Here is a 24,044-nt window from a genome sequence, read left to right on the forward strand (position 1 = left end):
GTGTCCATCATGGTCTTCAACCTATTTTTCAGCTCTTTAAGTTTGAGAAAACTGATAGTAAAGCAAATGATTCTAGTCCGTAAAGCAAATGATTCTAGTCCATAAAGACGCAAAAGGATTTTTTGAGGTGAGTGGATTCCACTATTAACAGACTGAGATCAGCATTCCTAGATTCCTGGTTGCACATGGGTGTGTCACCTGGATGCTCCTCAGGAACGGTTTTAGCACCTTGAGTTTCTCTCATTAATGAATGATTTAAATGCTGTCTTTGACACAGTGTTCATTTTATTCTTGTACAAGTCTTGTGATTTTATCATTTAAAAAATGTATCTTTTTTGGTTTCCCTAAGGCAGGAATATGTCATCTAGATCTATTCTAGGAAAGAAGGGGCCTGTGTGGGTGTTAAGGATAGAGGGGAGGGGACAAAGTAGGTTGTCAGAGTGGTCAGAGACTTGATGGGGAGAGGACTGAGTCTGGGGGTTCTCAGCTTTCACTCTGAGTGGAGTAGAAGAGGCTCTCATCCCTTGCATAGCATTTTCATTTCATTTCTTTTATGTTTTGATTAATTATAGAAGTATTTGTTCTCCTTCCATCTTGCTATCAACTGACTTTCATCAGGTGGCTTTGTCTAGACATTATTCTCTGTTCTTCTCTGCATGCATGCTCCTCTCACTGCGTGACAGTGCACATGTTTTGCTTTTGCTATTTCCTCTAGCTTTAGTAGCACTAAGAGAGGGAGGCAGGGCAAGTGAGTGTGCATTGTCAGCCAACCACTGTGAACCCAGCCATGGTCACCTCGGGCTAATGGGGAGCCACTTATCTGTACCAGGGTAGAATGTCCCCATGACTTCATGCACTGGGCTTAGATCACAGGCCTGCACTTGTTACTTCAGCAAGTTGGAGGCAAACCCTTTTTACTGGACACCTGCCTAGTGCCGGGGCACTAAGGCTTCCTTCTTCTTTCTAGACTTTGCCAAGTTGCTATGCATATCCACTTTTCTCAAGACAGGAAACAGGTGCTCAGAGACATTCAGTCACTTGCCTGAGGCCACCCAGCTTGACCTGCCTGACTCCAGAGGTTGGCTTACTACTGGCTTGTATCTAGTAATGTTTGGAAAGTTCACGCGCCTTTAGAGCTCTCCTGTTTTGTTTTACTATGAGTTAAGTTATAGTGTGCTGTTGCACAGTAGGGTGACTATGGATAGCAATAATGTACTTAAGTTGGTAATCTTTCACTATGTAACAAATATATAAGATAAATAAACTTAGAAGAAAGGTTTATTTTGGCTCACAGTTTTATCATTGGTGGGAACCTGTAGAAGAGGAAGGCTATTTACCTCATGGTGAGGTATAAAAGAGAAAGAAGGTGACACTGGGTCCCGTAATCCCCTTGGAAGCATGCCACGGATGACATAAACCCTCCCACTAGGTTCCACATTTTAAAGTTTTTACCCCCTCCTAGTAGTACTGTAGGCTAGGGATCAAGCCTGTAATACATGGGCCTTTGGGGAACATTCCAAATCCAAAATATAATAGTATTATATATTTCAAAGGAGCTAGAAGAAAGGATTTTGAATGTTCTCACCACAAAAGAAAAAGAGAAAAATGTTTGAGGAGATATATACGTTTATACTGGTTTGAGCATTGTGCAGTGTACACATATATGGAAACACCACTTGGTACACTAAACATGTATAATTTTTGCATGTAAATTTTAAAAATTAAAAATGTAACAAGGGGAATACCTCCTTATCCCTGTGTACTGACTTCACTTTCAAACTTCTCTGGGATACTTTACCTCTGCCTCTACCTTTCCTTTCAATTCTGGAAATGGTGAGTTTGTCTTTTCTGGAACTGCTATGGGATTTTCATACTGATGCCTTTAAAATATTATCATTATTTTGATGATGATGATGATGATGATAGGGATTGAACTCAGGGCCTTGAACATGCTAAGCAAGTGCTCTACCTCTGAGCTACATCCTCATCCCTTTTTAAAAATGTTATTTTGAGCAAGATCTCAATAAATTGCTGAAGCTGACCTCCAACAGCAATCCCTGCTGCAGTTTCTCGAGGACCTGGGATGACAGGCTTATGCCACCATACCTGGTCCATCCTGATGCTTTATGATGAGTTTCAATCAGTATCTGACATCCACCTTTTCTTTGACCAAATCCCATGCCAGCCATTGCAGACCACAGAGCAATCCTATGATGAAGCTCAGAAAGGCAAAATCCAACTGCTGTCCAAGAATCTGTGCAGAATCCCTAGCAGAGGGCCAGGTGTTGCTGTGAGTGGAGTTTTCTGGGGGATGCCTTTGAATCCCAGGTGGCCCAGACAAGGCTGTCTTCCTGTATGTGGTATAAGTCTATTCCACAGAGCAGCTCCCTACCTCCCTGCACCTTGAGGGCCACAAAGCCAATCATGCCCAACAGCATAGATTTGGAGATGAGCTTATTGATCTTTGTAGCAATGAACAGAGCCAACAGGATTGTAAGGGTCTGAGTAATAAATATGTGAGACAGGAATTCAATGGGGAGTTCAGTCATCATCATGAGCTGCCTGAGGGAAGGGGGATGGGCAGCACAGGTGGGGCCAAGGTCAGTTCCCACCCCTCCTCCTCCCTCGGGCCTGCTGTGGGTGTCCCTGTGCATTTCCACTGTCTGCCAGGGCAGACATCTCATCTGCTACCTGCGTGAGAGGAGGACATAGGTAATAGTGGGTCCCAGGACAACTAATTCTTCCCTTCACCCTAGGACCTCAGCTACACAGGGTAAAGGTCCAACCTGAAAGTACCCAATGATGTGTTTCAAAATCTGGAGATACTGAGGCTTGTGTGCCAGGGCCATGGGGCTGGCGCAGCTGAAGCCGTATGTTCAACTCAGGGATGTTGTTTTGAGGACCCACTATGCATAAGATAACGAGCTTCTAAGAGGATGCACATTCACTGCCCTCAAGGCATGTATAATCAGCAATAAATCACTTCACCCTACATGATTCCATCTGATTTGATTTTGTGGCAATCAGTGAAGTGATCTGGAATGACTCCCCTGAGTTCACAATGGAGAAAATTGTTTCTGAGATTAAATGGCTTTTCCCTGCAGGACCCAGGCTTTGACAGCAAACCCACATGCATTTTTCCAACAATAGGCAGCTTCTTCAAGGGTGTGAGACAAGGGTTCCAAGGTGCATCCTACAGAGCAGGTGATGATGGATGTGCCAGAGATATGACATCTTAGAAAGATCTGGAAGACAGAGATCATTTTTATCCAGGGGCAGACTGTGAGATGTTTTTTTCACAGTAGGAGGCCACACCATTTAGTTTTTCTGGGGTTGTCCTGATTTCTGCCTGGGGTCTTGGAACAGCTGTTAATTGAACCCTTTTTTGGGGGGGGGTTAGATTGGGCACAGTGCTGTGCTCCTGTAATCTCAGCTACTCAGGGGACTGAGGCAGAAGGTTCTCTTGAGCTCATGAGTTCAAGGCCAGGCTGGGCAACATAAAAAGCAGAGTGACTTTGTTTAGACAATAATTTATTTACATGGTCCCCTCACTTTAGGACAGGCAGGCTGCATTGACAGAAACATTACATTAAGGCATGAGAGCCAGCAAGATGGGAAAATAAGCAAATTAAGCCAGGGCATGGACTCTGAGAGGGAATGGTAGGAGATACCTTGGAAGGTAGCAACTATGGTAGACTCTCAAAGCATTTGCTTTTAATTCAAGGGAAAAGATAAAGAATAGGAATCCTGTGATCAGGGGTGAACTAAAATCTAAGGAATTCACATCAGTTCAACGAGACTTCCCCTCTAGGAATCTAATCCTGACCCAGGTCACAGCCACCCTCTCTGTGTTATTATGTATCTTGAAGGATGTTTGTTTGTAGGCATTGCATGATCTGACAAATGCAAGTGTAACACTTTTTGTTCTTCACTGACCATGAGCTCCTTTGAAGGAACTTGTTCTCTTCACATTTTCTAATTCTCCAAAAGTTAGTGTGGCAAGAGCACATGGAAACCAGCAAGTTCCAGTGAATGAATGAACTAGTTAGGGGTGTTATCATGTAACAGTGGGGGGTTGCACCTGGAACTCAAACTTTGTTGATTGATTAATCTTCCCAACACCAAAAAGTAAGTGACCTCTGGTTGGGGAAAGACATGGAGTTTGCGTAAAATTTATGTAGTTTTAGCCTGAGACACAAATTAGTCTAATGATGATTATTTTTTCTCTTTTACTACCCATACTAATCTGTTGTGGAAATTATCCATTTGAAATCATTAAAGATGTCTTTCCACACTATTCATTGTATTAGTCAGCTTTCCATCAGAATGGCAAAATATTTGACATAAACAACTTAAAGGAATAAAAATTAATTTTGGCTCCTGGTTTTAGAGGTTTCAGTGTGTGGTTGACTGGCTCCATTACTATGGACCTGTGGTGAGGGAGTACATCATAGTGGAGAAAGCATAGTAGAACAGAACTGCTACCTCCTGGTAGCCAAAAATAGGAGAGAGAGACAGTCAGACAGATAGATAAAAGCAGAGACGCACACCAGGGACAAGATGTAGTTCCCATGGGCACACCCCCAAGGAACCACTCTCTTCTTCTAGGTCCTACTTCCTATTTTCTACCATTTCTCAATAGTCCATTTAGCCATGAATCCAGAAATTGATTACTCATGATTCAATCACTTCTTAAAAGCCCCAGTTTTAAACATTGCTACATTGGTGACCAATTCTTTTAACACATAAGATTTTGAGGGTCATTCCAGATCTGAACCATAACATTTGTTTAAAATAGATTTTACAATCTTTGATAATTACATCTTTGTGTTATTGTTTTTTATGGATCTTTAATGGCTTTGGAGTGCTATACCAAAAAAGTTACAAATTCATTCAGTTAGTTTCTTCTAATACTTTTTGGTAAACCAGATAGTTTAATTTTTATTTTGTAGCTTATTCTTTCTTCTGAAATTGTACATGTCATGAAGTGAGTATCTAACTTTACTTTTAAGGGTTAGGAAATAATCCTAACATTTATTAAGCAATATATCTTTTCCCCACTGAATTGCAATGAGATGGTTATATTCATCTATTCATATGTCAATACCTCACTGAGTGCTGAGCAGGATGAATAAAAAGATGTATTGTCATGCTGAAATTTTAAAACACCCAAGATAAAAAGAAAATCCTTATAAGCTCTGAAAGTGAAAAATCATAGTTATATGAAACAAATTTTCCTAATTTAATAGAGTATTACTTTCAAATATTGGGCAGGAAATTATTCTTTTAAACAAATTCTTCTACTAAACTGAACTTTCTAGGCAAAAATTAAGTCAGTTTTAAATATGTAGAGGTTCAAGTCTAAAAGAATTACTTAAGAATGTACTTTTTAAGCAAATTGAAACCAGGAAAAAGGCAAAAATAGTCTTAGTCCAATTTGTACTACTATAGCAGAATTCCTGAGACTAGGTGATTTATAATGAACAGAGGTTTACTTCTCAAGGTTCTGAGGGCTGGGAAGTCCAGTATCAAGTTACAAGCATCTATTGAGGGCCTTCTTGCTAAATCATAACACGACAGAAGGACAGAGAGGGTATGTGAGATAGCATAAGTGGAAGAGGAACCTAAACCACTCCCACCATAAGGAATCCACTCTGTAATAACAGCATTACATTCATCTATTCATGAGAGCTGAATTAAAATTCTTCTCATTAATATTGTTACAATGGCAACTAAATTTTAACATGAGTTCAAGAGATAAAAAAACATTCAAATGGTAGCATGTTGGCTTTCAGCAGATTTTAGCAAAAATCATCACCAAGAGTCATAGTTTAATCTAAATATTTGATGATATTTATATTCGGTGATATAAATCACGATTTAGAGATTTGAATTAGGAAGAGATTGGGGAAGAAAAGTTAATCATGGAAGTTCATGTTAGGGCTTCTCTGGTTTAGATATGATGGAAATGCCCTCGTTAAATGTACAAAATGAGAAAGGTATAAGTGTTAAATACTAGAGTAACTCTCAGAGGAACAGAAATAGTATTATAACTTCCAAACCACTGGACATTTTATAAGAAACACAACAGAAAAAATGCAGTCAACATACCAAATGCAAGATCCAAAAAATGAGAAACAATAGAAGTATACAGAACCACCTGGACCCCAGAGTTGGTACGAAGATTATTTTATTTTATTGTTGTTATTGCTTGGTAGTGCTGGGGAACAAACCTAGGGTCTTGCACGTACTAGGCAAGTACTTTACCACTGACCCCTATCTCTGATGAATAAACTAAAGACATTTGTGATTCGGTAGAGGCAGAAGTTTTCTGGAAGCCTCTCTCTACTGACTAAAGACAGAAACTTTTGGGAGTGAAGACACCATAAACCCCTTTCTAGTGGAGTCTTCATATCCAGGAAGAACACAGAGAAGGCCACTTGGACATACATAAACATCCATTATCCTGAACTTCCTTACCTCTTTTTGTTCCCCTAGAGACCTATTCGTTCTTCCCAGGAAACCTCCAGCCTCCAACCTCACGTACTAAGTTAGGATATGAACTCCTACCTTTAGCTATTTGGAGAGTCACCTATTTCTTATGCTCCCACATGCATCCGTGAGTTAATATCTGTTTACTCTTGCTAATTTGTCTTTTGTCAGTTTAGTTTGTAGCTCCCCTACACTAAACATCAGAGGTTAATGGAAAAGATTTTCCTCCTCATCATAAAAGAATGTATGGCAGAAAGACAACTAACAGGATGACAGTAATAAGTTAAAACAATCTCTAAGCACAAAATGCAAATGGGTGTAAATCCCATATTCCCAAACAAAATAGAATTACAGATAGGGCAGTAAAACAAATCAAAATCCAAATGTTGGATATATACAGACAATAGACTTGAATCAGAATGATCTATAAGACTGAAAAGGAAGGAGTTGAAAAAGTCACATCTGCAAAACACCATAAAAACAAACCAGATTTAGCAGTAATTTTTTTTTGACAAGTGTAGACTGAAGAAAAAAAATGCATGAAAAGGGACATAATGGATATTTTAGATTTCTAATAGTAAAATATTATAAATATCCCAAGTGACTGTTAATGAATGAATGCTTAGGTGAACTGTGATACATCCACATCATGGATCACTACCCAGCCAATCTCAAAAGGAAGCAAACTGTGTAAATCCTTGTGTACAATATTCTTGAACTGCTATAATTATTAGAGGGAGAACTGCTAAGTGTTTTCCAGGGTTAGAACATAGGGAATATGATTATAACGAGGCATTTTGAGGGTTAGTTGCAAGGAAGATACAGTTCTTAATTGTAATGGTTGTTATACAGATCTACATGTGTTGTGATGTTGCATAAGATCATACACATACAGAAATTCATGCACATAAAGCTGGTGAAATCTGAACAAGCTCTATAGATTATACCACTGTCAGTTTCTTGGTTTTGATATTAGTTACTTAAAAAATTACTGTGGGGGAAAATTAGAAGGCATAGGAAAATGTCTCTCTACATTTTTCATTTTCTTATGAACTGTAATTATCTCAAGACAAAGTTTTTAAAAATCAGACATCAAATATCCACAACTGGAGAACTGGACTAAATCTTCTCAATGGAATATTTTGTTTCCATTAAAATAATGATTAAAAAAAGTCCTTGGAAACACAGAAAATGTTTATGAGGACCAAGAAATGGAGTCATTATAAGCACAAAAAAATTTTTGTGAATGGACAAAAAAAGATAATATAAAATATAATTTAGCTGTTTAGGGAAGGTGGGACAGAAATTAGGCAACTTGGCTTTGCTGTGGCAATTGATCCTCATCTTTTGGAATATGAAGTCTTCTTTCTTTGCCTTGTCCTCAATCTGAAGTTTGCTTTTATAATAAATGAAATCAACAGTCACTTACTAAAAGTATTAGTTTACTATCTTGTGCAGGGTCCTGGATTTGATCTGCAGTACAGGAAAAAAAAAAAAAGAAGGAAGGAAGGGGATACCAACTGAAAGTCTAGAAGAACTATACCTTCAAAACCAGATGTTACTTACCACAGGTCTCCAGTAAGCCATGAATGAACCCCTGAGTACAAAACACTTAACCGTTCAGAATAATAGTCCTTAGAAGTACCATCTTGGAATCTATGAAGTGGATCCCATACCATGTTCTACTTGCTAAAATCAAAGGAACTATGTCAAAGTTACATCTTTCTTATTAACTAAAAAATCCATATGTAATCCTTCAATGATTCATTAAAGTTGTCTAGTACTGATGCATCCTTAGGAAAATAAGAAGCACCAACTAGGTAAGTGCCTGAGGAAAGTATTCAACTGGTTAAAATCAAGTTGGTGATCATTCTTTTGCCATAAGCCTGAGAGCACCATTCATCATTCAGTTGGTTTTTCTCTTGTTAGCAGGAGGGAGACAAGAATGTAACTGAGGTTAGTACATTGGCTGAAAATCATAACTTCCAGCCATCAAATTTCTCCTACCTTCCACCTAATTGAAGGGATGCAAGCCTACAGTGCAGAATCTTTTAAGTTTGTTCCAGGGGACCATTTGCAACCAGCAGATTTCTAAGCTTTATATTCCACACGTGCCATATCAGATCCTGTGAAAAGCAGAAATGAAGTCTCCCTTGTGAACAAGTACTTGGGAACTACTAAAAGACATCAGAAAATTAAGGCAGAAGTCAAAATGAGTAGCAGGCTCTCAAGCATCTACAAGAGTGAAAAGGTTCAAAGTACTACCTAAGAACCTTGACCATCCTGAGAGTTTTCAAAGCAGGTCCCAAGATACCTTCGTGATCCCCTGCAGAAGGACTACAGAGGAGACTACCTACCTAAGTAGCCCAGCAGCAGAGTGATTCTGGAGTCCTGCCTCCAAAACCTCAGGCAGTAATTCTTTTGCAGCACTCAGCTGACTTCCAACATACCGGGGGAATACCCAGAGAGGACAGCCAGGAAGAACACATATGCTGCTTCTGAACTGTTTCACTCTCAGGTGCTCTGGCAACTATTACATTTATGTATGTGGTCTATTATAAGTTAATTATCATCAATTATTATATATCTGAGGTTAAGATAGAGATTTATATTTATGCCTATGAATTTCCAATTTCTTTGCACTCATTAATTAAAAATCTTTTTTCTTTGAAGTGATTCACACCTTTGCAAAGATCAGTTGGGCATATTCGTGTGGGTTTACTCTTGCATTTTCTATTCTGTTTAATTAATATTTTTTCTCTCACTCTTCCAATATTATGCTATCTTCTTTGCTTTAGCTCTTCAGTAAAGTTTAACATTGAATAAGGTGTTTCCTCCCACATCATTCTTCTTTTTAAAAATTGTTTTAGTTCATTTTCATGTCTATTATACGTTTCTATGGCTACAGAATCCTAGCTTGGGTGTCATGATATTCTCCAATTCCATCCATTTATCTGCAAATGCCAAAATATTATTCCTTTTTATGGTTGAATAACATTCCATTGTGTATATATACCACAGTTTCTTTATCCCTTCATCTGTTGAAGGCATCTAGATTGGTTCCACAATCTAGATATTGTGAATTAAGCTGCTATAAATATCGATGTGGCTGTGTTACTGTAGTATGCTAATTTTAAGTCCTTTGGGTATAAACCAAGGAGTGGGATAACTGGGTCAAAAGGTGGGTCCATTCCAAGTTTTCTGAGGAATCTCCACATTGCTTTCCAGAGTGGCTGCACCAATTTGCAACTCCACCAGCAATGTAAAAGTGTGCCCTTTTCCCCACATCTACACCAACATCTATTATTGTTTGTGTTCTTGATAATAGCCATTCTAATTGGAATAAGATGCAATTTTAGAGTTGTTTTAATTTGCTGAGAAAGCATTTGATAAAATACAATACCCTTTCATGCTGAAAACACTAGAAAAATAGGAATAGTAGGAACATACCTCAACCTCAGCCAGTATCATTCTAAATGGAGAAAAACTGAAAGTATTCCCCCTAAAAACTGGAACAAGGCAGGGATACCCTCTTTCACCACTTCTATTCAACGTTGTCCTTGAAATACTAGCCAGAGCAATTAGACCAAAGAAATTAAAGGGATGTGAATAGGAAAAGAATAATTCAAGCTATCACTATTTGCTGATGACATGATTCAATATTTAGAAGATCCAAAAAACTCCACTAGAAAACTTCTAGAACTAATAAATGAATTCAGCAAAGTGGCAGGATTTAAAATCAATATGCATAAAACTAATGCATTTCTATTGATAAGTGATGGATCCTCTGAAAGAAAAATTAAGAAAACCACTCCATTCACAATAGCCTCAAAAAAAATATGTGGGAATCAATCCAACAAAAGAGGTGAAAGAACTCAACAATAAAAACTACAGAACACTAAAGAAAGAACTTGAAGAAAACCTTAGAAGATGGAAAGATTTCCCATGTTCTTGGATAGGTAGAATTAATATTGTCAAAATGGCCATACTACCAAAAGTACTATACAGATTTAATGCAATTCCAATTAAAATCCCAGTGACATTCCTCATAGAAATACAGAAAGCAATCCTGAACTTCATCTGGAAGAACAAGAGACCCAGAATAGCTAAAGCAATCCTTAGCAGGAAGAGTGAAGCAGGGGGTATCTCAATACCAGAACTTCAACTATATTACAAAGCAATAGTGACAAAAACGGAATGGTATTGGCACCAAAACAGACAGGTAGATCAGTGGTACAGTATAGAAGACACAGAGACAAACCCACATAAATACCATTTTCTCATACTAGACAAAGGAGCCAAAAACATGCAACGGAGAAATATAACCTCTTCGACAAATGGTGCTGGGAAAACTCAAAATCCATATGCAGTAAAATGAAATTAAACCTCTTATCTCTCACCCTGCACAAAACTCAACTCAAAATGGATCAAGGACTTAGGAATTATACCAGAGACCCTGCATCAAATAGAAGACAAAGTAGGCCTGAATCTTCATCATGTTGGCTTAGGATCAGACTTCCTTAACAAGACTCCCAAGCACAAGAAATCAAAGCAAGAATCAATAAATGGGATGGATTCAAACTAAAAGTTTTTTCTCAGCAAAGGAAACAATCAATAATGTGAAAAGAGAGCCTACAGAGTGGGAGAAAATCTTTTCCACATGCACTTCAGATATAGCACTAATCTCCAAAATTTATAAAGAACCTACAAAACTTTACACCAAAACCACAAAGATCTCAATCAATAAATGGGCCAAGGAACTGGATAGACACTTTACAGAAGAAGATATACAGGAGATTAATAAATATATGAAAAAGGGTTCAACATCGCTAGTAATAAGAGAAATGCAAATTAAAACAACTGTAAGATTTCTATGATTTTTAGTAGTATTTTGCAATTTTCAGAATACAATTTCTATAAATGTTTTGTTAGATTTATATTTTAGTGTTTCATTTTTGGAGCAATTATAAATAATGGTTTTGATGTTCAGTTCCCACATAGCTTGTATGGAAATAGACACTTTTTTGTGTGTCAATTTTATATCTTCTGACCTTGATACACTTACTCATTAATTGTAGGAGGTTTTTGATTTGGGGAATTACTTGGTATTTTCTACATAGACTATCATATCACCTGGAAATAGGGATAGTTTTATTTATTTATGATATTCATTTCTTTATTTCCTTTACTTTCTGGGCAAGACTTCCAGTATTATGTTGAAAGTGGACATCTTTATTCTATTCCTATTTTAGGGGGAAAACATTTTCTTTAACTGTTAAATATAATGCTAATTGCAGTTTTTTAGTAGTTCTTTTTTAGGCTGAGGAAATTTCCCTTTATTGCAATTTTATGAGTTTTTATTGTGAATGAACATTGAAATGGTCATTTAGTTTTACTGCATCAATGGATATCATTATGTGCTTTTTCTTCTTTAGCTTTTTAAGAAAAGGGTAGGTCATATTGATAAATTTTCAGTTATTGAACCAGCTTTGAATAGAGTGAATAACCTCCATTTGATCATGCATATAATTCTTAACATATTCTGCTGAATTGTATTTGTTAATATTTTGTTAAGTGTATTTATGTGTATTTATGATGGAATGTGCACTACAATTTTTGTTTTAACCCTTTTTTTCTTTTTGTACTGTCTTTGGTTTTGGTATCAGAAAAATACTAGTCTTAGGACTACAAGGATTCCCTCTTTTTCTGTTTTCTGGGAGAGAGTTATAGAATTTATATTCATTCTTCTTTAAATGTTAGAATGCTCCAGCAAAACCATCAGGATCTGGAGATTACATTTTGTGGAGTCTTTAGAATCATAGTTCAGTTTAATTGTCTTAGGGTCCTCAGCTTGCTCTGTCCTATCTCTTGGGTGTTTATAGTTTGTACTTTTCAAGGAATTGATTCATTTCTACTAAGTTGTTAAATGTATGTATGTTGAGTTGTTTGCAGCATTTCCTTACCAGTCACTTGATGTCTACAGGATCTGTAATGACACACCCAGATTTATTCCTGATATTTATTTGTCAATTATATTGACCTTTTCAAGGAAGAAAATTTTTGCCATTGATTTTCTCAATTTTTTCTCAATTTTATTGACTACTGCTCCTTACTTTTTCCCTCCTTTACTTCTTCTGCTTACTACAACTTTTCTTCTTTTTCCAGTTTCTTCAAGAGTAAGCATAGATTATAGGTTAGAAACTTTTTGCTCTTTTCTAATGTGAGCATTTACTATTATAATGTTGCTCTTAGGACTTTACCTACATTCAACACAAAATGATACCTTGTATTTTTATTTTCCTTCAGCTGAGTGTATTTTTTTAAAATTTTCTCGAGGCTTCCTTTCTAAGTCATGAGTTATTTAGAAATGTGGCACTTAGTTTCCAAGTATTTGGAAAGTTTCCTGTTACCTTCCTTATTCATGTCCACTTTGATTCTATTGTGGGCAAATACCACACTTTGTATGGTTTCACTTCTTTTAAATTTATTGGGGTTTGTCTTATGGCTCGTGATATGATCAGTCTTGGTCTCTGTTCTGGAGCTACTTGGGGTGAAAGTGTATATTTTGCTGCTCTTGGTAGCCAGTTTTCTAAATGCCAGTGAAATTCTGCTGGTCGATGGTGTGTTAAGTTCTTGTACATCCTTGCTGGATTTCTGTCTAGTTGTCCTGTCATCAATTTCTGAGAGAAGAGTTTTGAAATCTCCAAATGTAATTGTAAATTTGCCTATTTCTTTCTTTCTTTCATTTCCATCATACATTTTGCAACTTCCTCATTTGGGAAAGCATTTTTGATTGCTGTGACTTCTTGGTGGATTGAGCTTTTATCATTATGTAAATTTACATCTGTCCTTCATAATTTTCTTTGGTCTAAAGTCTACTTTATCTGATAATAGTGTAGTCACTCTTGCTTTCTTTCTGAATCATTTGCAGGGTGCATATTTTTTCTCCTGTTTCCTCTTCCCTGTCTTCCTATGGTTCACTTGAACATTTTGTTTAGAATTCTTTATTTGTTTATAGTGTTTTTGAGTGTGTCTCTTTGTTTACCTGTTTTAAGGTTGCTGTAGGCATTACATTTGTTCTACTAGTATCAACATCTGGCTCAAGTATAGACATTTTATCTTCCTTCTTTTTTATTTTCTCTTTCAAGAACTTCCTTAAGGCAATTCTTTTCTCCAAGCAAGTAAATCTGCTGATAACAAGATCTCTTAGTTTTCATTCATCTGAAAATGTCTTGACATTTCTTCATTATTCCTGAAGGATATTTTTACTGGATATAGAACTCTGGGTTGACAGTTACTTGCTTTTAGCACTTAAAAAATGTTATGCTACTGCTTTCTGGTCTCTATGGTTTCTGATGAAAACCCTAATGCCATTCTACTGAACTTTGTTTAGTTTAATTTAGATCCCTTTATGGATCATTTCTTTCTTGCTGCTTCTAGAGTTTCTCTTATGTTTAGTTTTTGAATGCTTAATTAGAATAACTGTTGGCATGGGTATCTTTGGATTTATCTTGTTTGGATTTCATTCAACTTCTTAACTGTATATTTATATCCTTTACTAAGTTTGAGAAAGCTTTGGCCATTATTTCTATGAATAATATGCAGTCTTTTCTTTCTCCTCTTTCTCTGAGACTCTCATGACACAAACATGAGATCTTTTGTTACAGTTCCACAGGTCCCAGAAGCTCTATTCCCATTAATATATACATATATAATTTTACCTCTGTTGTTCAGATTGGATAATTTCTATTCTATCTTCAAGTCACTAAGTCTTTCCTTTGCTATCTCCACTCTGCTGTTGAGTCCAGCCTGTGTGTCTCTAATCCCATTGGCTATGTTTTTCAGTTCCAAATTTGATTTTTTTCCTTCTATCTCCTGTTTCTTTACTGAGGCTTTATACTGGTTCTGGTTTTTTTGTTTCAAAGCATGTTCCTCACTGCTTACTGACACATTATTGTAATGGTGGTTGTGAAAGCCATGCCAGAGAATTCCAGTATTCCAAGATGTGTCATCTCAGTTTTGTATCTCCTCATTTTTTTTTTATTACATTTGCGATTTTCCTGGATTTTGACTTGACAGTTGATTTTTAATTTTCTTGATGGCACTTTAGGTATTATTTTATGAGACCCCATGTCTTCTTACAGTGTTCATTTTCTGATCTCTTCTGACAGTGCACAATGGAGGATGGCACCAATATTTTCAGGTGGCGGTAGTGGTCCAGGGTTCCTACACAGCCTACATTGACACCTAGGAGGAAAAGGGGCATCTTGTTACTTCTGGGGTGGGATGGAAGTCCAGACTCCACAAGTATCTTCTAGTGATATGGCAGTTGGCAGCTTGTTACTGCTGAGTTCAGACTGAGCCCCAATCCCTACTTGGCCTTCTTTCACGTCAACTTGTTCAGATACAGGGAAGGGTGTCTTATTTTAACCTGGTGAAGGTAGAAGTCAGTTCTTCACTAGGCCTTTGCTGATGAGGTTAGGGAGCATGCTCATTTTTTTCCTTTGACATTTAGCTGGGGTAGAGCTATTGTGTAAATATTATCTGTTTGTCCTACTGCTCTCTTCCTGATCTTTTGACTTTTTTTCAGGAATTTATGTGTTCCTGTTTCTATTTATGGGGTGAAGACTGCTTCAGAACCCAGTGGGGAATATGCAAGACAAATAGAAAATCCAGGGAGCTCAGCACCATGTCATTCATTCCTCATATCATCCCATCCCTCTGCCCTTTTTACTGTGTCCTCACGAGGGAGGTTTGGAAGGAGAGAGAGGGAATGCTTTCCTTGTGTGGACCTATAAGAGAGCAGGTGGGACACAGGTTAGAACCAGCTTTCAACTTTCTTCTTCTTTATAAGGTCACTGATCATACCAGTTTAGGATCCCACCCTTGTAACCACATTTAGCCATTATCAACTCTTCCTTATCATTTTAACCTCACTACCTCCTTATCATTTTCTTCCATTTCTACTGCCATAGCAGGTAAGTTTTGTATGAAAGCATATACTTCATTTATTTAGATTTTTTTCTTTTTTTATTGTAAACAAATGGGGTACAACTTCTTTCTCTGGTTGTACATGAAGTAGAGGCATACAATTTGTGTAATCATACATTTACATAGGGTAATGATGTTTGATTCATTTTGTTATTTTTCCTTCCCCCACCCCTCCCACCCCTCTTTTTCCTCTATACAGTCCATCCTTCCTCCATTCTTGCCCCCTTCCCACCCCCCATTATGTATCATCATCCACTTATCAGAGAGATCATTTGTCCTTTGGTTTTTTTGGGATGGGCTTATCTCACTTAGCATTATATTCTCTAACTTCATCCATTTGCCTGCAAATGCCATAATTTTATTCTGCTTTATGGCTGAGTAATATTCCATTGTATATATATATATATATATATACCACAGTTTCTTTATCCATTCATCAATTGAAGGGCTTGTAGATTGGTTCCACAATCTGGTTATTGTGAATTGAGCAGCTATGAACATTGATGTGGCTGCATCACTGTAGTATGCCGATTTTAAGTCCTTTGGGTATAGGCCAAGGAGTGGGATAGCTGGGTCAAATGGTGGTTCCATTCCAAGTTTTCTAAGGAATCTCTACACTGCTTTCCAGAGTGACTGCACTAGTTTGCAAACTCACCAGCAATGTATGAATGTACCGTTTTCCCCACATCCTCTCCAACACCTATTGTTACTTGTATTCTTGATAATCACCATTCTAATTGGGGTGAGATGAAATCTTAGGGTAGTTTTGATTTGCATTTCTCTTATTACTAGAGATGTTGAACATTTTTTCATATATCTGTTGATTGCTTGTAGATCTTCTGTGAAGTGTCTCTTCATTTCCTTAGCCCATTTGTTGATTGGGTTATTTGTATTCTTGTTGTAAAGTTTTTTGAGTTCTTTATAGATTCTGGAGATTAGTGCTCTATCTGAAGTATGTGTGGCAAAGATTTTCTCCCACTCTGTAGGCTCTTTCTTCACATTACTGATAGTTTCCTTTGCTGAGAAAAAGCTTTTTAGTTTGAATCTATCCCAGTTATTCATTCTTGCTTTTATTTCTTGTGCTTTGGGAGTCATGTTAAGGAAGTCTGATCCTAGGCCAACATGTTGAAGATTTGGATGTACTTTTTCTTTTATAAGATGCAGGGTCTCTGGTCTGATTCTGAGGTCCTTGATCCATTGTGAGTTGAATTTTGTGCAGGGTGAGAGATAAGTTTTAGTTTCATTCTGCTGTATATGGATTTCCAGTTTTTCCAGCACCATTTGTTGAAGAGGCTATCTTTTCTCCATTGCATGTTTTTGGCACCTTTGTCTAGAATGAGAAAACTGTATTTATGTGGGTTTGTGTCTGTGTCCTCTATTCTGTTCCATTGATCTACCTGTCTTTTTTGGTGCCAATACCATGCTGTTTTTGTTACTATTGCTTTGTAGTATAGTTGAAGTTCTGGTATTGAGATACCCCCTGCTTCACTCTTCCTGCTAAGGATTTCTTTAGCTATTCTGGGTCTCTTGTTCTTCCAGATGAAGTTCAGGATTGCTTTCTGTATTTCTATGAGGAATGTCATTGGGATATTAATTGGAATTGCATTGAATCTGTATAGTACCTTTTGTAGAATGGTCATTTTGACAATATTAATTCTGCCTATCCAAGAACATGGGAGATCTTTTCATCTTCTAAGGTTTTCTTCAATTTCTTTCTTTAGTGTCCTGTAGTTCTCATTGAAGAGGTCTTCAGTAAAGTAGCAGGATATGAGATCAATGCTCATAAATCTAATACTTTATTCATAAGTGATGAATCCTCAGAAAGAATTTAGGAAAACTACCCCATTCACAATAGCCTCAAAAAAAAATACTTGGGAATCAATCTATTTGGATTTTATATTTATTCATTGATTAATTGTTTAATTAATTATATTTATTAATTGATGTTGGTTAATTTCCTTTTGATGTAAGAGGAAATACGCTTGCTTTAGAAATATCAGTCTGAACTGGGCATGGTAGCACACATCTGTAATCCTGAATTCTTGGGAGATTGAGAAAGGAGGATCACAAGTTTGAGGCTAGCCTTGGCCACTTAGTGAGACCCTGTCTCAAAGTTTAAGGAAAGAGGTGGGCTGGGGATGAACCTTAGGAGTGGAGTGTGGGCCTAGTACGCATAAGGCCATGGGTTCAAATGTCAGCATCACAGAAAAAAGGAAAAAAAAAAAAAAGGAAAGAAAACAATAACAACAAAATCAGTCTGATCAGTTTTCTTTCAGTTACTGCAAACCTGAGGCATGAATTTTAGGCCCTGAATAAAATTGCCTAAATGTCAGGTCACTTTTTTTGCTGGAAGACAAACTGGCCTGGCACAACATTGTTATGTTTGCCTTTATATTTCCAGGTGACCCTGGACTGATACAGATGAATTTCCATGTGTAATGAATAACCTTTATGCACAGTAACATCAGTGTCAGAATATTTTCTCTTCTACTGGCAGAGATGTTTCGTTTCCTGCTTTTTTCTTTTTCTTTTTTTTCCAGAGGCCCAGAGTCAGTAGGAGCACTATAGACACATAGTTTAGGAATTGAAATTAATTATGTTTAGTTCATGAACTCACTCATATCCAGTTGTACAGGCTACACAGAACTCTGTGTTAGAAGGCATGTCAAGACCCCAGGCAGGCTCAGGAGGGTAGATTCTAGTTCTCCCTCCCACACTAGTTCCTAGGAAGTTCAGTGAAACATCATGGGTCACAAAACTAATTATTCACTAAGGCAGGAGTAAAGCCTGTGCTTCTTTTTGCTGGTTCCATACAAGGTGGGTTGGAGCTGAGCAGGACAGGACCCTCAGAAGGTAGCACACTCAGTGAGAAGTTGGAGAGGGAGAAAAAAAGCATAGGAAGGTGAGAAGGAACTTGATTGTGTTAGGGTGTGCTAGGAGTTGGCTCAGTGTCTCCCTTATAGATTCGTAACAGATGGAGTGAAGGATTCCCTCTGGTGCATCTGAAGTTTGTTTTCTGTTTTGTTTTTAAATAGCCAATAAAACCTGGAAAGCCCAACTCCACCTATAGCAGCATTAGAAATGGTTGGGTTAAGCTGGAAGGTTCTGAGGCAACCTGCTGGCAAGAAGCCCAGGGCATCTGGAGGGAAGTCCCTCCAGTCAGATGCACAGGATCACTATGAAAAAACAGCAACCCATTCTGGCATTACAATGATTAGAGATTCATTCCAGTCTGTCCAGCCAGTAAACTAAAGCTATGGGGGTACCAGTTAACCTTTGAGTTGTGAGATTTTTACAACCTAAAAATGGTCCCTGCTAACATAAGTCCCCAGGTATGCATGCCATGCAGCTGTAAGAGAGCCACAAAGCCTTGCTCATCTCTCCTTCCTTGCCTTTTCCATGACCGCATCTGTATCTTTTAAGTCCTCCTTATATGTTACAAAAACGTTACACATAAAGATTTATCAGGAATGAAACATTATATAAAATATGACCAGGGTTCAATTAAAACAGCAACAACAAAAAACCTGCTGAAGATGAACTGCAAGTTAAAATTACAAAAGATATATAAGAATCTGTTTGAATTTGAGCAGGCATCTACAAACAAAGCAGAAGGAAGATAATTAAACGTAATTAAGAACTGAAAACACAAAAGAAACAAACTTTAAAATGTAGCTTTGAAAAAGAATCAAATAGGATTAACAGAGATGAGAATTATAGCTGTCAAAATCTTAAAACCCATTGCAGGCTTAGGATGTCAGATGAGACATCATTTAAGGAAAAAGGCAATTTCCTGTCAATCAAGGATGGCTGCATAGATGGAAAATAGGAAAGAAGGTTAAACTGCAGTTGCAAGAATATGATATCTAACACCTCTTTAGTACTTTGACATCCCAAGTCCTATTCCAAATGCTTTACATTTATGAATAAACTTTTGGGAAAAGTACCATTATTATTTGCAGAAAAAGCAACTGAAGCAGAGTGTATCCTAGGTCACAGAGAAAGCCAGTTTAGAAAGCCAAATTCTTACCAGGAGAGTTCCTCTCACCTGGGGAAGAGTTATTTCCACATACATTAGTGAGTAATGTTGAAAACAATAATAGAAAGAATTTAGGAAAATGCTTAAAAAGATTATTTTCAGAAAACAGATAAAGTCGTGACTCACGGATATAAAAATGAACACCTGTCAGAGTTTAGTAACTCATAGGACATGAGGGAACCAGTCCGATGTTAAAGCCAAACCAGTACAAATTTATATGGCATTTAGGAATTTTGAGATGACTTGGAAATGGACACAAAACTTGTTTGTCTGCAGTGGGCAGGAAGTCAAAGCATTACCAGTTAATGACAACTCAGCTTACACAACTGTCTGTTGCTCACAATCTACTAATTGATGCAAAATAGCTCATATAGTCTGCTGCCATGTATAATAAAAATAATCAGTAAAAAATAAAAGATCAATGAGCTACATTTTAAAAAAAAGGTAATGGACAGGGTAAAAGTAGATAATTTAAATATGTGTCCTATTGAGAATGCTGTGTTCCACTGAAATATGGTGCTTTTTCTGCAGAAGTCTTGTTCTAAAAGAATGTCTGAGAATTTAATAATATTAATAAGAAACACAAATCCTCAGATTCAGGAGACATCAGTCAGAGGAAACAATGTGTAATACGAAAGGAACCCAAGAAATATTGTGTGTGGGGGAAAAAAAAAAAAAACTACAGAATGCCCAAAGCCAAAGGAAATGCTGGAAATAAAGAAAGAAGACAACTTACTAACAAAGGAAAGGCAATTAGATAGACTGCAGACCTTTTAAAGGCAACAATAGGCGCCAGAACAAAAATAAAATAATATCTTTCAGTTACTGAAAATAATTGTCAAACTAGAATTCTGTTATAAGCAAAAGCGTTCTTTACATGGACGACAAAATCAAGGTATTTTCAGGAAAACAAAGACTAACAGAGTGTACTGTGTGGAGTCCATACTCATATAAAAGAAAGGGCTGGAAGATAAATGTGGATCAAGGTATGAGAAGAACAGTAAGAAAACAATTGGTAAACATTTAGGTCCATACAAATGGTTTTGAATGCATAACATCATAAAGATGAATTTAGGATATTAACACAAAAGGGAGTGCTGGGGTGTGCCTCGGTGGTAGAACATATGCTTAGTCCTTGCCAGGCCCTGGGTTCTGTACCACCCACACCCCCAGAAAAACAAAAACAAAGTGGGATTAAAATTTTGGAAATCAGTGACATGAAAGGTATTTCTTGGATAGTACTTGGAGGTAAAACATTCAGGTGTACTTAAGTTGCTTTAAAAGACCACACAACTTTAAGTAAATTATACAAGTTAAAAGTATAAGAATAATCAACAGACTCATAAGACTAAATATATTTATCTTCCAAACAGGTAGAAACTAAGAATAGAAGAAATAAAGAAAATGTCAGAAACTTAAAGGGGAAAAAAATCTGAAGCACAACATTAGATAGTAGAAATAAAACATTATAGTTGATCTGGGGTTATAACTCAGTGGCAGAGTGCTTGCCTAGCATGTGTGAGGCACTGGGTTCAATTCTCAGCACCACATAAAAATAAATAAAATAAAGATATTGTACCTAACTACAACTAAAAAAATTAAAAGAAAAAGCAGTCTTTAACAAAAAAAAATTATAGTCAATAAGACAAAAGAAAATATCTGGTTAAAAGGCAGGTATTTCTCAACCATAATTTGTTTTAAAAAAAGATCCAACTATTGACTGTTTAGATGGAAATAAATCACATGTACACAAGAGATGAAAACAGAAACAGGGAAAAAAGATATACCATTAAAAATAAATATCTGAGAAATCAAACATGTAAATGTGAATTAAAAAACCTTTGAGTCCCTGGTGTGATTCCGTCCTGTGCGTCTCTTCTCTAGGGCATCAGCCTATTTTCCGTCCACCTTCTCTCCCACCTAAGTGCGTGGTACCACCCCATGAAAGATTCGATGGACATAGACATGAGGCCCCGGAGGCCCCAGAACTATCTTTTTGGTTGTGAACTAAAGGCTGACAAAGATTATCACTATAAGATGGATAATGATGAAAATGAACACCAGTTATCCTTCAGAACCATCAGTTTAGAGGCTGTTGCAAAGGATGAATTGCACATTGTTGAAGAAGAGGCAATGAATTATGAAGGCAGTCTAATTAAAGTAACATTGGCAACATTGAAAATGTCTGTATAGCCAGTGGTTTCCCTTGGGGGTTATTAAATCACACCACCTGTGGTCTTAAGGTTGAAGTGTGATTCAGGGCCTGTGCATATTAGTGGGCAGCGCTTAGTAGCTGTGGAGGAAGATGTAGAATGAGAAGATGAAGAGGAGGAGGATGTAAAACTCTTAAGTGTATCTGGAAAGTGATCTACCCCTGGAGGTGGTAGCAAGTTTCCCCAGAAAAAAAGTAAAACCTGCTGCTGATGAAGATGATGACGATGATGAAGATGATGATTATGATGATTTTGATGATGAGGAAAATGAAGAAAAAGCTCCACTGAAGAAATCTGTAAGAGATACTCCAGCCAAAAATGCACAAAAATCAAACCAGAATGGAAAAGACTCAAAACCATCAACACCAAGATCAAAAGGTCAGGAATCCTTCAAAACACAGGAAAAAAATCCTAAAACACCTAAAGGACCTAGTTCTGTAGAAAACACTAAAACAAAAATGCAAGCAAGTATAGAGAAAGGTGGTTCTCTTCCCAAAGTGGAAGGCCAAGTTCATCAATTATGTGAAGAATTGCTTTCCGGATGACTGACCAGGAGGCTATTCAAGATCTCTGGCAGTGGAAGAAGTCTCTTTAAGAAAATAGTTTAACAGTTTGTTAAAAATTTTCGTTTTCTTTCATTTCTGTAACATTTGATATCTGGCTGTCCTTTTTTTAATGCAAAGTGAGAACTTTCCCTACCGTGTTTGATAAATATTGTCCAGGTTCCATTGCCAAGAATGTGTTGTCCAAAATGCCTGTTTAGTTTTAAAAATGGAACTCTACCCTTTGCTTGGTTTTTAAGTATGTATGGAATGTTACCATAGGATGTAGTAGTAGTGGTGGTCAGACGTAGAAATGGTGGGGAGACAAAAATATACATGTGAAATAAACTCAGTATTTTAATAAAGTAAAAAGAAAACCTTTGATATGTATGGAGTGTGTGTAAGAAGACAGACTGCAGACCTTTCAAAGGCACGTTAAGGAGACATATATATCCTTAAATACATTAGAAACAGTTTAAAAAAAGGAAATTTGTGAGTTAATCAGCCAATCTCAAGGGTTAGAAACAACATTAAATCCAAACAGGAAAGAAGGAAGAATAAAAATAAGACTAGAAATTTGTTAAATAAGAAAAATAAAATACATATTGGTAGAGGATAATTTGTTTTTATTTATTTTTTGGGAGGTAATTAACAAGAAAGTAAAGAAGGCATAGGAAAGCATTTACTAGATATAAAAAAGCTTATAAATATGAGCACTTAAAACAGAATATTATGGGAGTTCGAATCAATAACTTTGGGAATTTAGAGAATATTTAATACTTTCAAGTAAAATAGAAATATAGACCAAAAATTAAGTGAAGTTTAGAAAATGTGTATTTTTAAATCAATTTTAGGTTTATGGCATAATTGAGTGATGGTACAGAGAGTTTCCATTATACCCATAGCCACTCACATCCACAGACTCCCCCATTATCAACATCACCCACCCAGTGATACACTGGATGAACTTGTGTTAATTCATTATCCAGAGTCCAAGTTTTCAGTTTCTCTCTTAGTGTTGTACATTATAGGATCCTATGGAGAATATTCACTGCCCCCCAAATCTTCTGTGCTAGATCTGTTCATCCCTCCCACCAACTCCTGACATCACTGAACTTTCTATTGTCTCCATGGTTTTGTGTTTTCCATAATGTCATATAGTTGGAATCATACAGTATGTCACCTTTCAACTTGGCTTATTTACTTAGTACTATAAATTTAAGTTTCCTCCATATTTTTTCATAGCTTGATAGTTCATTTCTTTTTATTTCTCTTTATTATTATTGTTATTGTTATTATTTTTTGCAGCACTGGGTATTATACCTGGAGCTTGCATATGCCTAGGCAAGTGCCCTACTCTGAGCCACATCCCTAGCCAACTCATTTCTTTTTAGCATTGAATAATATTTTATTATATGGATGTAGCATGGTTTATCTGTTCACCTACTGAAGGCATCTTGGTTGCTTCCAGGCTTTGGCTATTATCAATAAAGCTGGTTTAAATGTCTTTGGACAGTTTTTTATGTGGATGTAAGTTTTCAACTCCTTCAGGTAAATTCCACAGATTAAATGTAAGATAGGTTTAGTTTTGTAAGAAAATGCCAAAATGTCTCCCCAAGTAACTGTACCTTTTTGTAATGAATTGTGAGAAGTAGAGGGATTCCTGTTGTTCCACATTTTTGCTAGTATTTTTTAAATTTTATTTATTTTATTGAATTTTTTTCATGCACCTGTATTGGATAATAATATCTCTCTCAATCTACCATC

At 36.8% G+C, this 24,044-nt stretch overlaps 1 protein-coding gene and 1 pseudogene across 1 annotated transcript in view; both read left to right on the forward strand.

Moving 5' to 3' along the window:
• Positions 1-24,044, forward strand: part of Chrna7 (cholinergic receptor nicotinic alpha 7 subunit) — a 113,918-nt gene that overhangs the window by 68,419 nt on the left and 21,455 nt on the right. The gene's annotated exons all lie outside the window — the stretch shown is intronic.
• LOC124976998 (nucleophosmin-like) lies at positions 21,464-22,338 on the forward strand (annotated as a pseudogene).

The sequence above is a fragment of the Sciurus carolinensis genome, chromosome 2 (genome assembly GCF_902686445.1).
Source record: "Sciurus carolinensis chromosome 2, mSciCar1.2, whole genome shotgun sequence".
Taxonomy (NCBI): domain Eukaryota; kingdom Metazoa; phylum Chordata; class Mammalia; order Rodentia; family Sciuridae; genus Sciurus; species Sciurus carolinensis.